Here is a 15,528-nt window from a genome sequence, read left to right as displayed (position 1 = left end):
TGCCGTAGCAAAAATGTACTGAGAATCTAAGAGTTTACAATTTTTGATTTTGTTGAGAAAATCTTGAGTGTCCTTTAAGCATGTTGATAATTGTGCCACTGTGGGTTTGCAAAAGAAATCTACAAACTTAGCTACTGGCTCCAATATTCCTCCCCGGGCAGATACTATGGGTCTGCCCGGTGGCTTTTGTGGGTCTTTGTGTATCTTCGGTAAGGTACACAATATCGGGATTTTCAGATGTTTGTTTAATAAAAATTCTGCCGTATGTTGGTCGATCCAATTTGCTGTAACGCCCAGCTGAATCCAATTCTGTATTTTGGTGCTGATTTTGTCTGTAGGATCAAAGGTTAATTTTTTGTAAGTTTTAATGTCAGACAGCTGTGTCAGAATTTCTGTTCTATAATCGGTATAATCTTGTAAGACGATGGCTCCCCCTTTATCTGCGGATCGAATCACTAGTGTATCATCTTCCTTCAGATCTTTTAGGGTGATCCTTTCGGTGCGAGTCAAGTTGTCTGGCCTGTCTACTTGTTGAGACCTCATTTTATTCATATCCGTTTTAAGGATGGTTGAAAAAGTTTTAATAGAATGATGAGTATTCTTGGGTTCCCATGTGCTTTTTAATTTAAATTGAGAACCTGTTCTTGGTGTTAACGTGTTTTGTAGGGCTTGTATATTTAGTGTTCTGTTGATCTTGAATAATTCAATATCCATCTTGAACTGCTCTGGTTTGGAGGTGGGAACAAAAGTGAGTCCCTTAGATAATATGTTGATATGAGCAGAGTTTATGATTTTGGATGATAAATTGAATATAGGATTCATTTCCTCTTTATCGGTGGTTTTGACCTTGTATTTATATATCCTGTTCTTTTGTCCTCTTCTAATGGGTCTCCATCTTTTGAACCTCTTCCTGGACGTGTGGATTTGCCTGGAGGATCGTTGGTGTGCTGGGCCATCTCTAAAAAAAGGCGAGGAGTGTGATTGATGTGTTGCTCGCATCGAGCCTATTTGGCTTGAATCAGACCTGGTTTCTGTTTCAGAAGTAGATTCTGCTGAGCTGGTTTCAATGGAAACAAACTGTGGTTTGCGAACTCGCTGTCTGTTCCTTTGGAATGGTGGTTTGCGTCTTTCCCCCGTAATCCAATGATACACCTGGTGGTGTGTGTAATCAAAATTAACTTTTTCTAGCTTCTGTTTTTTGAATCTTATGAGTTCATTCCTATATCTCATGATTTCATCTTGTAGTTTTACCATATATTGAGTAGAAGAAGCTGCGTTTAAAGTAGTTACGTGAGACATCTCAAATTTGTTGATTGAATCCTTCGTGAATACTAGCTCATTTTTTTTTTTTTTTTTAAATTCTTTATTTTCTGTTGTGCAAGGTATAACAATAGACTTACTCAGCCACAATAGCAGACGTAAGCGGTAACAGACAATAATCAAAACATGGCATATGAATAAACGGCACAGTTTTTAGGTTTTGTTGAGAGAAAACGTAGACAGTAGATTGACATTTCAATTAACATGTGAGTTTTCCTGTCTGACATGCACAATTTTAAGGAGTTAATATAACAAGAGTTAACCGTTGCTAGGGTTAGTTTAAGTGGGTACTAACTAGGGAGGCTATACATATTAAGCTTTGATAAAGCAAAATCTAGTAGTACGGTTCGCAGTAGTTTAAAAAAAAAAAAAAGAACAAACAAACAAAAAAAACCAAGAACACTATGTATACATGTTAGAGAGACAAATAGTACGTTTACAGAATAGGTAGACTTAGTAAGTTGTCTTTAAGGCTTGGAGCGTAAACAAGCAAAAAAAAAAAAATGAGTTATGTTAGTTAACGCAAAGGCGAGATTTACACAATGTAGCTTAAGTTTTGGGTTTTTTTGGCAGTGCACATTTTTTATATAACATGTACATGTGAAAACATTAAGCTTTTGTTTTAGGATATGGTTGACATCAATTTTTGAGTACCTCCTGTTAGGCTAAACGTGTATAAAACTTCACTAGTTGGGCCTGTTACTAGCTCATTTTTGACCTCATCCACCACTATAATCATCCAATCAAGTGAACACGTGTTGGCAATCCCTATCCATTTTTTACAAAATTCTGGATTTTGTCTCCCAATGGTAGGTGAGTTCCTTACCCTAAAGCCTCTTGGAATTCTTTTCGCACGATAATAGTCAGAGATGAATATTCCATGTAGATCTAAGTCCACTTCCCGTCTCTTTAGTTTTATTAGATCATTATATAAGTCTTTGATGGAGTCTGTATGAACCAGATCAGCTGTGGTGTTAGGCCATAAGATGTTTTCTGCCTCTTGGGCTGAGATTTGAATTACCTCAGCTGTGTCAGCTAGGGCTCCAGCCCTCAGAAGAAAATCCTCCATGTTAATGCTTGATACAAAGGTTGCACTTGATAGGTGCAAGTTTATCAAAACAAAGCCAAAATAAAAATAAAATAAAATAACCTGGAGGTGCAGCAGACAGTGTGGCACTACACACTATATATATATACAAATATTTACAAATTCTGGCACTCTTCCCACAAATAGGCTCTTAGAAAAATTCAGACCAAGGTGCTTCTCAGTGCAAAATATATAAAAAAAAAATCCAAAGAAATGAGAGCACTCACTGGTTTTGAAAAGCTGTGTATTCAGATGCTAGGCAAACAAATCAACGTTTCGACCGTCAAGCGGTCTTTATCAAGATGCCAAATCATTACAAAAATAGACAATATATAGCATGTGTAAAGATAAACTTACCCTATCACCGTGTGAAACCCATTACTCCGACCTGCCCCTGTGACCAGCGCCAAAAATCGCGTCCTGACGTGCGTGATGACGTCATGTCATGTGATCGCAACTCTAACAGTTGCCTAGTTACGGACACACCATGTGACCTAAAGTCATGTGATCGCAACCAGTGTCAGTTGCTTGGAAACGGCTGAATATCGTGAACTATAGTGCAATGTGAATCGGAGAGAAATATAAAAACATGCATGGAGGATACAAGTATTGTTCAAATGGCTGGATTAGATACTCTAATGTATATTGAAACCTATAATGGAGGCATATGAATGGCAATGTTGGAGAAGCAAGGAAATAGCTCAAAGATGTACTACAATGTGAAAAAATATAAATGCAGAAGAATGGCATACTGTGTACAGTATGAAGTGTAAAGGATGAAAAATGATACAATGAAATAACCTGTAAAGTAAAATAAAATAAGATAAGATAAAATAAAATAACATAAAATAAAATAACATAAATGAAATCCAGTGATGAAAATGAAGCAACATAATAATAATAATGGTGAAATTGTATCTAAATATGTGTGAGAGGCTAACTGTATGTGAATGTGGACTGAGTGAATAATATATCGACCAGAGTGATCTGATATGTGATGTTATTGGTGACAAGACTGCACCTGTACTGTAAATGTGTAAAACTGTGGGTGTGTGAATACATCTATGAGATGAGACCCTGTCAAAGACATGGTGACCAAAAGAGTGAACAAAAAAGTGCAAAGCTGGTGAAACTTGAGATTCAAAACGTGTGGCCATGACATGGGAAGCCCTCACTGTAGCCCTAAAGAAGGGCGAGCGAGGTGGCTAACTGTGATTTGGTCGTGGGGCTGAACCTCCGTGTTGAGGTGGGGTGTAGACCTCGCGGGACCGTAGTATTACTTAGGATAGCTAAGGCCAGCGCCTAACCCTCAATGTAAGTTCTCTAGCCTAATGGGGCTTGTCACTTAGAATGGTGTGCTGTAACGTATGTAGATACTTAACCTTGAGTGTTTGTCCTCTTTATTTGGGCAACGCGCTGGAAGATTACAATATATTCTTGCGTCTCCAGGGAAACGGGCCCGGTCCGGGAAACCTTAGGGGGAAAAAGATGCTAGTGGGCCTGAGGCGTGCCACTAATATAATGAGTGTAAAAATGTTGAACGTATGAGAAGGTGTGTATCAGAGATACTGTAACGTACCAACATAGGTAAGCTGAGGGACCTGAACGTTGGTCCGTAAATTAGAGAAAAGCCCCTGGGTTCCCATAAATGTGAATTTTTTGAATGATACAAAGGCAAAGTGAGGCCTTAAGAAGAAACGTAAACGTAGTGAGTAAGATTACCAATACCTGATACTGCAATGCAGGGAACCAGGTAGCCTGTAGGTTATTGATGGCGTAGAACTTGGTGGCAATGACACAGGTCTAAGTAATGATATGTAGAAATAAATTACAAAAACATGTACCGTCCGTTAAATATAGTAGTAATATGGTGGATTATGAGACTGTTGTAGACATTTTGTTGAAAAGGTAATATCGGACTATTAGCTACCCTAGCTACCCTACTCGTCAACTGGGTGGACTGTGTCCCTTTCGATCATTCCTCCTGTATGCGATGCCCACTGTTTGAAATAAAGTGGAAGTGCCAAGAAAAAACCATTACTCTACCATACACTGCAGTCCAAATACGGCACACTATGGACAAGATTGACACATTGACTGCCCCCCTCCAATATATACAGTAGGGAGGGGAGGTATTTTGTTTCATTCCACCTCATTATACATCGCTTCACAGTCTCGGTATATTATGGGATGTGACTAATACAATTGCCGCCCCCATTAATTATACACAGAAGCGATGGGTGAAGCCTAGTCTGTGTCACTCCGTCTCATTATACATCGCTTCACAGTCTCGGTATATTATGGGATGTGACTAATACAATTGCCGCCCCCTTTAACTATACACAGAAGCGATGGGTGAAGCCTAGTCTGTGTCACTCCGTCACTGTCCAATCATGGCACATTGGGGATGTGACTAATACGGTCGCCGCTCACCCTTACTCACACATAGAGTGGGGTGGAGCTTAACCTGGTCACTCCCATTGGGACCTCATTGAGTAAGTTTTCTCACTAACTCCGTTCGTGGGCTAGACCATATGACCTCAGCATCAGCTGATCAGAGAGGGAGTGACTGGATGATGTTCGTCACACAGCCTCTCCTCTGATAAGTCGCAGCTTACCAGCTGGAAGCAATCTTCAGTGTTCATGGGGTATTTAATATATGGGGTATTTAATTCTCCTGTAGTTATTCTGTACTGCCGGAACACGTGATCACGTTCCTATGCAATTATGTAATTTGACGCATGTGCATAATGACGTCATTAATACCCGGAAGTAGCCTCCGGCATTATGCAGGAGATCCTACACATCATTACACTAATGGCAAGTACCTCCCTTCGTCCTGCTGATCGTATTTAGGTTTATTAGTTTGAATTTACAGGGTATATAAGTGGGAACAGAGATCAGTCAGTGAGAGGTCCCCCAGAGGAAAGCTTCAGAGCCGAAACGTCTGGGTTTTCATTTCTCCTGCTCTTGGTCGGTATACCTTTTTAATGGGTGTTTGCATTTAGCACTTTATTATTATTGTGGTATTGGTACTATAGATTGGATATGCACTACTCTATGCACTTTCTTTTTGTCTAAACATATTGATGTATTTTTTTCAACGCATGAATCAACGCTTTTGTATGTGCAAACCTTGGTGTGCCTTGGGATCATTATTATCTCTATTGCATATATATATATATATATATATATATATATATATATATAAAATCCAAAGAAATGAGAGCACTCACTGGTTTTGAAAAGCTGTGTATTCAGATGCTAGGCAAACAAATCAACGTTTCGACCGTCAAGCGGTCTTTATCAAGATGCCAAATCATTACAAAAATAGACAATATATAGCATGTGTAAAGATAAACTTACCCTATCACCGTGTGAAACCCATTACTCCGACCTGCCCCTGTGACCGGCGCCAAAAATCGTGTCCTGACGTGCGTGATGACGTCATGTCATGTGATCGCAACTCTAACAGTTGCCTAGTTACGGACACACCATGTGACCTAAAGTCATGAGATCGCAACCAGTGTCAGTTGCTTGGAAACGGCTGAATATCGTGAACTATAGTGCAATGTGAATCGGAGAGAAATATAAAAACATGCATGGAGGATACAAGTATTGTTCAAATGGCTGGATTAGATACTCTAATGTATATTGAAACCTATAATGGAGGCATATGAATGGCAATGTTGGAGAAGCAAGGAAATAGCTCAAAGATGTACTACAATGTGAAAAAATATAAATGCAGAAGAATGGCATACTGTGTACAGTATGAAGTGTAAAGGATGAAAAATGATACAATGGAATAACCTGTAAAGTAAAATAAAATAAGATAAAATAAAATAAAATAACATAAAATAAAAATAAAATAAAATAAAATAACATAAATGAAATCCAGTGATGAAAATGAAGCAACATAATAATAATAATGGTGAAATTGTATCTAAATATGTGTGAGAGGCTAACTGTATGTGAATGTGGACTGAGTGAATAATATATCGACCAGAGTGATCTGATATGTGATGTTATTGGTGACAAGACTGCACCTGTACTGTAAATGTGTAAAACTGTGGGTGTGTGAATACATCTATGAGATGAGACCCTGTCAAAGACATGGTGACCAAAAGAGTGAACAAAAAAGTGCAAAGCTGGTGAAACTTGAACAAAGTGAAAAAAGTGTAACAAGTGAAGAGTGTTCTAACAAAGAGCAACTCCCAAAAGAGTCTAAGAATGCCATTATCAGCCGACACCACACTGATGTCCCAACTTGTATAGTAACAATCCAATTCAAGATATTACATATAGAACTTAACTAACAAAAGGTGTATTATATGTGCTTGGGAATCGAATAAGATACTACTTGTACAATGAACCATTTTTTCTGTTGATATTCCAAGAGAATTCCGGAACAAAAATTGCAAATCAAACATAAAGATTCCAAAAAAGAATAGGGCTGCAAATTTGCTAGAGACCCCGACAAAATATAGATATATCTTAACGAGTGTTTAAAAAACAACTGAAGCTGTTATATTCATTCAGTCCCTTGGGTTGAACCGTGTCAAGGTAATGAATCCAGAATGTCTCTCTTTGTAGAAGAGTTTTTGATCTATCGCCACCTCTACCCAAAGGAGGAATGTGATCAATGATGGTAAATTTGAGAGTTGGTAAATGATGTTGCAGTTCAAGGAAGTGTTTCACCACCGGTTTGTCTGTTTTGCCGTCTCGGAATGCCATCATAATCCCCGATCTATGGCCTCTAATACGATCTCGTACTGTCATGTCTGTCTTGCCCACGTAATATTTGCCACAGGGGCAGGAGATTAGATATACCACATGATCACTTAGGCAGGTCAAACGGTGTTTGATTTGTATCCGTCTACCTGTATGTGGATGTGCAAATGAAGATCCTGTGAGCATGTGGCCGCAGGTAACACAACCTAAACATTTAAAGCAACCTTTCTTTATATTCTCCTTTTGAGAGATATAGCGACTCGGTGTGTCAGTTCTCACCAAGATGTCTTTTAAGTTCTTGTTGCGTGCAAATGCAATGCGTGGTTGTTGTGTGAAGATGGGATTCAATGTTCTGTCCGAGGACAAAATGTCCCATCTTTTTTTAATTCTTTGTGAAAACCTTTGGCTTTCAGAGTGAAACAGTAACGGAATCGTGATCCTTGGAACAGTGTTCTGTTGTTTAATTTCTCTTCCTTCAAAGATTTTTTTGGCCTTTACAAGGCAATTCTGTAGGACTTTTCTTTTATATCCCCGTTCCAAAAAGGAATTGGTCATATCCTGAAGTTGAGTGCTACAAGTAGTTTCTTCTGAGTTATTTCTTAACACTCTAATAAATTGTGAAATAGGCAAGGAGTTTTTTAAGGCTTTGGGATGGGAACTGTTTGCATGCAATAAAGTATTGCGATCCGATGGTTTTCTATATAACCGATGTGATATACCTTGATCCTTTCGATACACTTCAACGTCCAAAAATTGAATCTTTTCATTGTCACATGTAAGACTAAGTTTGATTGGTGAATCGAGATTATTAAGTTCCTCCACCATGATTTCCAGCTCATCTATCGTGCCTTTCCATAATATGAAAATATCGTCCACGAATCTGTGGTATTGTATCAATTTCTCCTGATACTTAGAGAGTATATGCGTATTTTCATATGCGAACATGAAGCTGTTGGCATATGTTGGCGCTATTGCTGATCCCATTGCTGTGCCGGTTTCCTGGATATAAAAAAAAATTTCAAAACGAAAATAATTATTAGACAGCGTAAGAGATAAACCTTCAAGAAGAAATTCAATCGGAGGTCCTTCATAAACTTCTGATTTTGTCAGGAGAGCGCGCATTGCTTCGATGCCCATTGTGTGTGGAATCACAGTGTACAGATTCTTAACATCTGCCGTAGCAAAAATGTACTGAGAATCTAAGAGTTTACAATTTTTGATTTTGTTGAGAAAATCTTGAGTGTCCTTTAAGCATGTTGATAATTGTGCCACTGTGGGTTTGCAAAAGAAATCTACAAACTTAGCTACTGGCTCCAATATTCCTCCCCGGGCAGATACTATGGGTCTGCCCGGTGGCTTTTGTGGGTCTTTGTGTATCTTCGGTAAGGTATACAATATCGGGATTTTCAGATGTTTGTTTAATAAAAATTCTGCCGTATGTTGGTCGATCCAATTTGCTGTAACGCCCAGCTGAATCCAATTCTGTATTTTGGTGCTGATTTTGTCTGTAGGATCAAAGGTTAATTTTTTTGTAAGTTTTAATGTCAGACAGCTGTGTCAGAATTTCTGTTCTATAATCGGTATAATCTTGTAAGACGATGGCTCCCCCTTTATCTGCGGATCGAATCACTAGTGTATCATCTTCCTTCAGATCTTTTAGGGTGATCCTTTCGGTGCGAGTCAAGTTGTCTGGCCTGTCTACTTGTTGAGACCTCATTTTATTCATATCCGTTTTAAGGATGGTTGAAAAAGTTTTAATAGAATGATGAGTATTCTTGGGTTCCCATGTGCTTTTTAATTTAAATTGAGAACCTGTTCTTGGTGTTAACGTGTTTTGTAGGGCTTGTATATTTAGTGTTCTGTTGATCTTGAATAATTCAATATCCATCTTGAACTGCTCTGGTTTGGAGGTGGGAACAAAAGTGAGTCCCTTAGATAATATGTTGATATGAGCAGAGTTTATGATTTTGGATGATAAATTGAATATAGGATTCATTTCCTCTTTATCGGTGGTTTTGACCTTGTATTTATATATCCTGTTCTTTTGTCCTCTTCTAATGGGTCTCCATCTTTTGAACCTCTTCCTGGACGTGTGGATTTGCCTGGAGGATCGTTGGTGTGCTGGGCCATCTCTAAAAAAAGGCGAGGAGTGTGATTGATGTGTTGCTCGCATCGAGCCTATTTGGCTTGAATCAGACCTGGTTTCTGTTTCAGAAGTAGATTCTGCTGAGCTGGTTTCAATGGAAACAAACTGTGGTTTGCGAACTCGCTGTCTGTTCCTTTGGAATGGTGGTTTGCGTCTTTCCCCCGTAATCCAATGATACACCTGGTGGTGTGTGTAATCAAAATTAACTTTTTCTAGCTTCTGTTTTTTGAATCTTATGAGTTCATTCCTATATCTCATGATTTCATCTTGTAGTTTTACCATATATTGAGTAGAAGAAGCTGCGTTTAAAGTAGTTACGTGAGACATCTCAAATTTGTTGATTGAATCCTTCGTGAATACTAGCTCATTTTTTTTTTTTTTTTTAAATTCTTTATTTTCTGTTGTGCAAGGTATAACAATAGACTTACTCAGCCACAATAGCAGACGTAAGCGGTAACAGACAATAATCAAAACATGGCATATGAATAAACGGCACAGTTTTTAGGTTTTGTTGAGAGAAAACGTAGACAGTAGATTGACATTTCAATTAACATGTGAGTTTTCCTGTCTGACATGCACAATTTTAAGGAGTTAATATAACAAGAGTTAACCGTTGCTAGGGTTAGTTTAAGTGGGTACTAACTAGGGAGGCTATACATATTAAGCTTTGATAAAGCAAAATCTAGTAGTACGGTTCGCAGTAGTTTAAAAAAAAAAAAAAGAACAAACAAACAAAAAAAACCAAGAACACTATGTATACATGTTAGAGAGACAAATAGTACGTTTACAGAATAGGTAGACTTAGTAAGTTGTCTTTAAGGCTTGGAGCGTAAACATGCAAAAAAAAAAAAAAATGAGTTATGTTAGTTAACGCAAAGGCGAGATTTACACAATGTAGCTTAAGTTTTGGGTTTTTTTGGCAGTGCACATTTTTTATATAACATGTACATGTGAAAACATTAAGCTTTTGTTTTAGGATATGGTTGACATCAATTTTTGAGTACCTCCTGTTAGGCTAAACGTGTATAAAACTTCACTAGTTGGGCCTGTTACTAGCTCATTTTTGACCTCATCCACCACTATAATCATCCAATCAAGTGAACACGTGTTGGCAATCCCTATCCATTTTTTACAAAATTCTGGATTTTGTCTCCCAATGGTAGGTGAGTTCCTTACCCTAAAGCCTCTTGGAATTCTTTTCGCACGATAATAGTCAGAGATGAATATTCCATGTAGATCTAAGTCCACTTCCCGTCTCTTTAGTTTTATTAGATCATTATATAAGTCTTTGATGGAGTCTGTATGAACCAGATCAGCTGTGGTGTTAGGCCATAAGATGTTTTCTGCCTCTTGGGCTGAGATTTGAATTACCTCAGCTGTGTCAGCTAGGGCTCCAGCCCTCAGAAGAAAATCCTCCATGTTAATGCTTGATACAAAGGTTGCACTTGATAGGTGCAAGTTTATCAAAACAAAGCCAAAATAAAAATAAAATAAAATAACCTGGAGGTGCAGCAGACAGTGTGGCACTACACACTATATATATATACAAATATTTACAAATTCTGGCACTCTTCCCACAAATAGGCTCTTAGAAAAATTCAGACCAAGGTGCTTCTCAGTGCAAAATATATAAAAAAAAATCCAAAGAAATGAGAGCACTCACTGGTTTTGAAAAGCTGTGTATTCAGATGCTAGGCAAACAAATCAACGTTTCGACCGTCAAGCGGTCTTTATCAAGATGCCAAATCATTACAAAAATAGACAATATATAGCATGTGTAAAGATAAACTTACCCTATCACCGTGTGAAACCCATTACTCCGACCTGCCCCTGTGACCGGCGCCAAAAATCGCGTCCTGACGTGCGTGATGACGTCATGTCATGTGATCGCAACTCTAACAGTTGCCTAGTTACGGACACACCATGTGACCTAAAGTCATGTGATCGCAACCAGTGTCAGTTGCTTGGAAACGGCTGAATATCGTGAACTATAGTGCAATGTGAATCGGAGAGAAATATAAAAACATGCATGGAGGATACAAGTATTGTTCAAATGGCTGGATTAGATACTCTAATGTATATTGAAACCTATAATGGAGGCATATGAATGGCAATGTTGGAGAAGCAAGGAAATAGCTCAAAGATGTACTACAATGTGAAAAAATATAAATGCAGAAGAATGGCATACTGTGTACAGTATGAAGTGTAAAGGATGAAAAATGATACAATGGAATAACCTGTAAAGTAAAATAAAATAAGATAAGATAAAATAAAATAACATAAAATAAAATAACATAAATGAAATCCAGTGATGAAAATGAAGCAACATAATAATAATAATGGTGAAATTGTATCTAAATATGTGTGAGAGGCTAACTGTATGTGAATGTGGACTGAGTGAATAATATATCGACCAGAGTGATCTGATATGTGATGTTATTGGTGACAAGACTGCACCTGTACTGTAAATGTGTAAAACTGTGGGTGTGTGAATACATCTATGAGATGAGACCCTGTCAAAGACATGGTGACCAAAAGAGTGAACAAAAAAGTGCAAAGCTGGTGAAACTTGAGATTCAAAACGTGTGGCCATGACATGGGAAGCCCTCACTGTAGCCCTAAAGAAGGGCGAGCGAGGTGGCTAACTGTGATTTGGTCGTGGGGCTGAACCTCCGTGTTGAGGTGGGGTGTAGACCTTGCGGGACCGTAGTATTACTTAGGATAGCTAAGGCCAGCGCCTAACCCTCAATGTAAGTTCTCTAGCCTAATGGGGCTTGTCACTTAGAATGGTGTGCTGTAACGTATGTAGATACTTAACCTTGAGTGTTTGTCCTCTTTATTTGGGCAACGCGCTGGAAGATTACAATATATTCTTGCGTCTCCAGGGAAACGGGCCCGGTCCGGGAAACCTTAGGGGGAAAAAGATGCTAGTGGGCCTGAGGCGTGCCACTAATATAATGAGTGTAAAAATGTTGAACGTATGAGAAGGTGTGTATCAGAGATACTGTAACGTACCAACATAGGTAAGCTGAGGGACCTGAACGTTGGTCCGTAAATTAGAGAAAAGCCCCTGGGTTCCCATAAATGTGAATTTTTTGAATGATACAAAGGCAAAGTGAGGCCTTAAGAAGAAACGTAAACGTAGTGAGTAAGATTACCAATACCTGATACTGCAATGCAGGGAACCAGGTAGCCTGTAGGTTGTTGATGGCGTAGAACTTGGTGGCAATGACACAGGTCTAAGTAATGATATGTAGAAATAAATTACAAAAACATGTACCGTCCGTTAAATATAGTAGTAATATGGTGGATTATGAGACTGTTGTAGACATTTTGTTGAAAAGGTAATATCGGACTATTAGCTACCCTAGCTACCCTACTCGTCAACTGGGTGGACTGTGTCCCTTTCGATCATTCCTCCTGTATGCGATGCCCACTGTTTGAAATAAAGTGGAAGTGCCAAGAAAAAACCATTACTCTACCATACACTGCAGTCCAAATACGGCACACTATGGACAAGATTGACACATTGACTGCCCCCCTCCAATATATACAGTAGGGAGGGGAGGTATTTTGTTTCATTCCACCTCATTATACATCGCTTCACAGTCTCGGTATATTATGGGATGTGACTAATACAATTGCCGCCCCCATTAATTATACACAGAAGCGATGGGTGAAGCCTAGTCTGTGTCACTCCGTCTCATTATACATCGCTTCACAGTCTCGGTATATTATGGGATGTGACTAATACAATTGCCGCCCCCTTTAATTATACACAGAAGCGATGGGTGAAGCCTAGTCTGTGTCACTCCGTCACTGTCCAATCATGGCACATTGGGGATGTGACTAATACGGTCGCCGCTCACCCTTACTCACACATAGAGTGGGGTGGAGCTTAACCTGGTCACTCCCATTGGGACCTCATTGAGTAAGTTTTCTCACTAACTCCGTTCGTGGGCTAGACCATATGACCTCAGCATCAGCTGATCAGAGAGGGAGTGACTGGATGATGTTCGTCACACAGCCTCTCCTCTGATAAGTCGCAGCTTACCAGCTGGAAGCAATCTTCAGTGTTCATGGGGTATTTAATATATGGGGTATTTAATTCTCCTGTAGTTATTCTGTACTGCCGGAACACGTGATCACGTTCCTATGCAATTATGTAATTTGACGCATGTGCATAATGACGTCATTAATACCCGGAAGTAGCCTCCGGCATTATGCAGGAGATCCTACACATCATTACACTAATGGCAAGTACCTCCCTTCGTCCTGCTGATCGTATTTAGGTTTATTAGTTTGAATTTACAGGGTATATAAGTGGGAACAGAGATCAGTCAGTGAGAGGTCCCCCAGAGGAAAGCTTCAGAGCCGAAACGTCTGGGTTTTCATTTCTCCTGCTCTTGGTCGGTATACCTTTTTAATGGGTGTTTGCATTTAGCACTTTATTATTATTGTGGTATTGGTACTATAGATTGGATATGCACTACTCTATGCACTTTCTTTTTGTCTAAACATATTGATGTATTTTTTTCAACGCATGAATCAACGCTTTTGTATGTGCAAACCTTGGTGTGCCTTGGGATCATTATTATCTCTATTGCATATATATATATATATATATATATATATATATATATATATATATATATATATAAAAATCCAAAGAAATGAGAGCACTCACTGGTTTTGAAAAGCTGTGTATTCAGATGCTAGGCAAACAAATCAACGTTTCGACCGTCAAGCGGTCTTTATCAAGATGCCAAATCATTACAAAAATAGACAATATATAGCATGTGTAAAGATAAACTTACCCTATCACCGTGTGAAACCCATTACTCCGACCTGCCCCTGTGACCGGCGCCAAAAATCGTGTCCTGACGTGCGTGATGACGTCATGTCATGTGATCGCAACTCTAACAGTTGCCTAGTTACGGACACACCATGTGACCTAAAGTCATGTGATCGCAACCAGTGTCAGTTGCTTGGAAACGGCTGAATATCGTGAACTATAGTGCAATGTGAATCGGAGAGAAATATAAAAACATGCATGGAGGATACAAGTATTGTTCAAATGGCTGGATTAGATACTCTAATGTATATTGAAACCTATAATGGAGGCATATGAATGGCAATGTTGGAGAAGCAAGGAAATAGCTCAAAGATGTACTACAATGTGAAAAAATATAAATGCAGAAGAATGGCATACTGTGTACAGTATGAAGTGTAAAGGATGAAAAATGATACAATGGAATAACCTGTAAAGTAAAATAAAATAAGATAAAATAAAATAAAATAACATAAAATAAAAATAAAATAAAATAAAATAACATAAATGAAATCCAGTGATGAAAATGAAGCAACATAATAATAATAATGGTGAAATTGTATCTAAATATGTGTGAGAGGCTAACTGTATGTGAATGTGGACTGAGTGAATAATATATCGACCAGAGTGATCTGATATGTGATGTTATTGGTGACAAGACTGCACCTGTACTGTAAATGTGTAAAACTGTGGGTGTGTGAATACATCTATGAGATGAGACCCTGTCAAAGACATGGTGACCAAAAGAGTGAACAAAAAAGTGCAAAGCTGGTGAAACTTGAACAAAGTGAAAAAAGTGTAACAAGTGAAGAGTGTTCTAACAAAGAGCAACTCCCAAAAGAGTCTAAGAATGCCATTATCAGCCGACACCACACTGATGTCCCAACTTGTATAGTAACAATCCAATTCAAGATATTACATATAGAACTTAACTAACAAAAGGTGTATTATATGTGCTTGGGAATCGAATAAGATACTACTTGTACAATGAACCATTTTTTCTGTTGATATTCCAAGAGAATTCCGGAACAAAAATTGCAAATCAAACATAAAGATTCCAAAAAAGAATAGGGCTGCAAATTTGCTAGAGACCCCGACAAAATATAGATATATCTTAACGAGTGTTTAAAAAACAACTGAAGCTGTTATATTCATTCAGTCCCTTGGGTTGAACCGTGTCAAGGTAATGAATCCAGAATGTCTCTCTTTGTAGAAGAGTTTTTGATCTATCGCCACCTCTACCCAAAGGAGGAATGTGATCAATGATGGTAAATTTGAGAGTTGGTAAATTATGTTGCAGTTCAAGGAAGTGTTTCACCACCGGTTTGTCTGTTTTGCCGTCTCGGAATGCCATCATAATCCCCGATCTATGGCCTCTAATACGATCTCGTACTGTCATGTCTGTCTTGCCCA

This window comes from Pelobates fuscus, chromosome 4 (assembly GCF_036172605.1).
Source record: "Pelobates fuscus isolate aPelFus1 chromosome 4, aPelFus1.pri, whole genome shotgun sequence".
NCBI lineage: Eukaryota > Metazoa > Chordata > Amphibia > Anura > Pelobatidae > Pelobates > Pelobates fuscus.
This window is presented reverse-complemented; position numbering follows the sequence as displayed.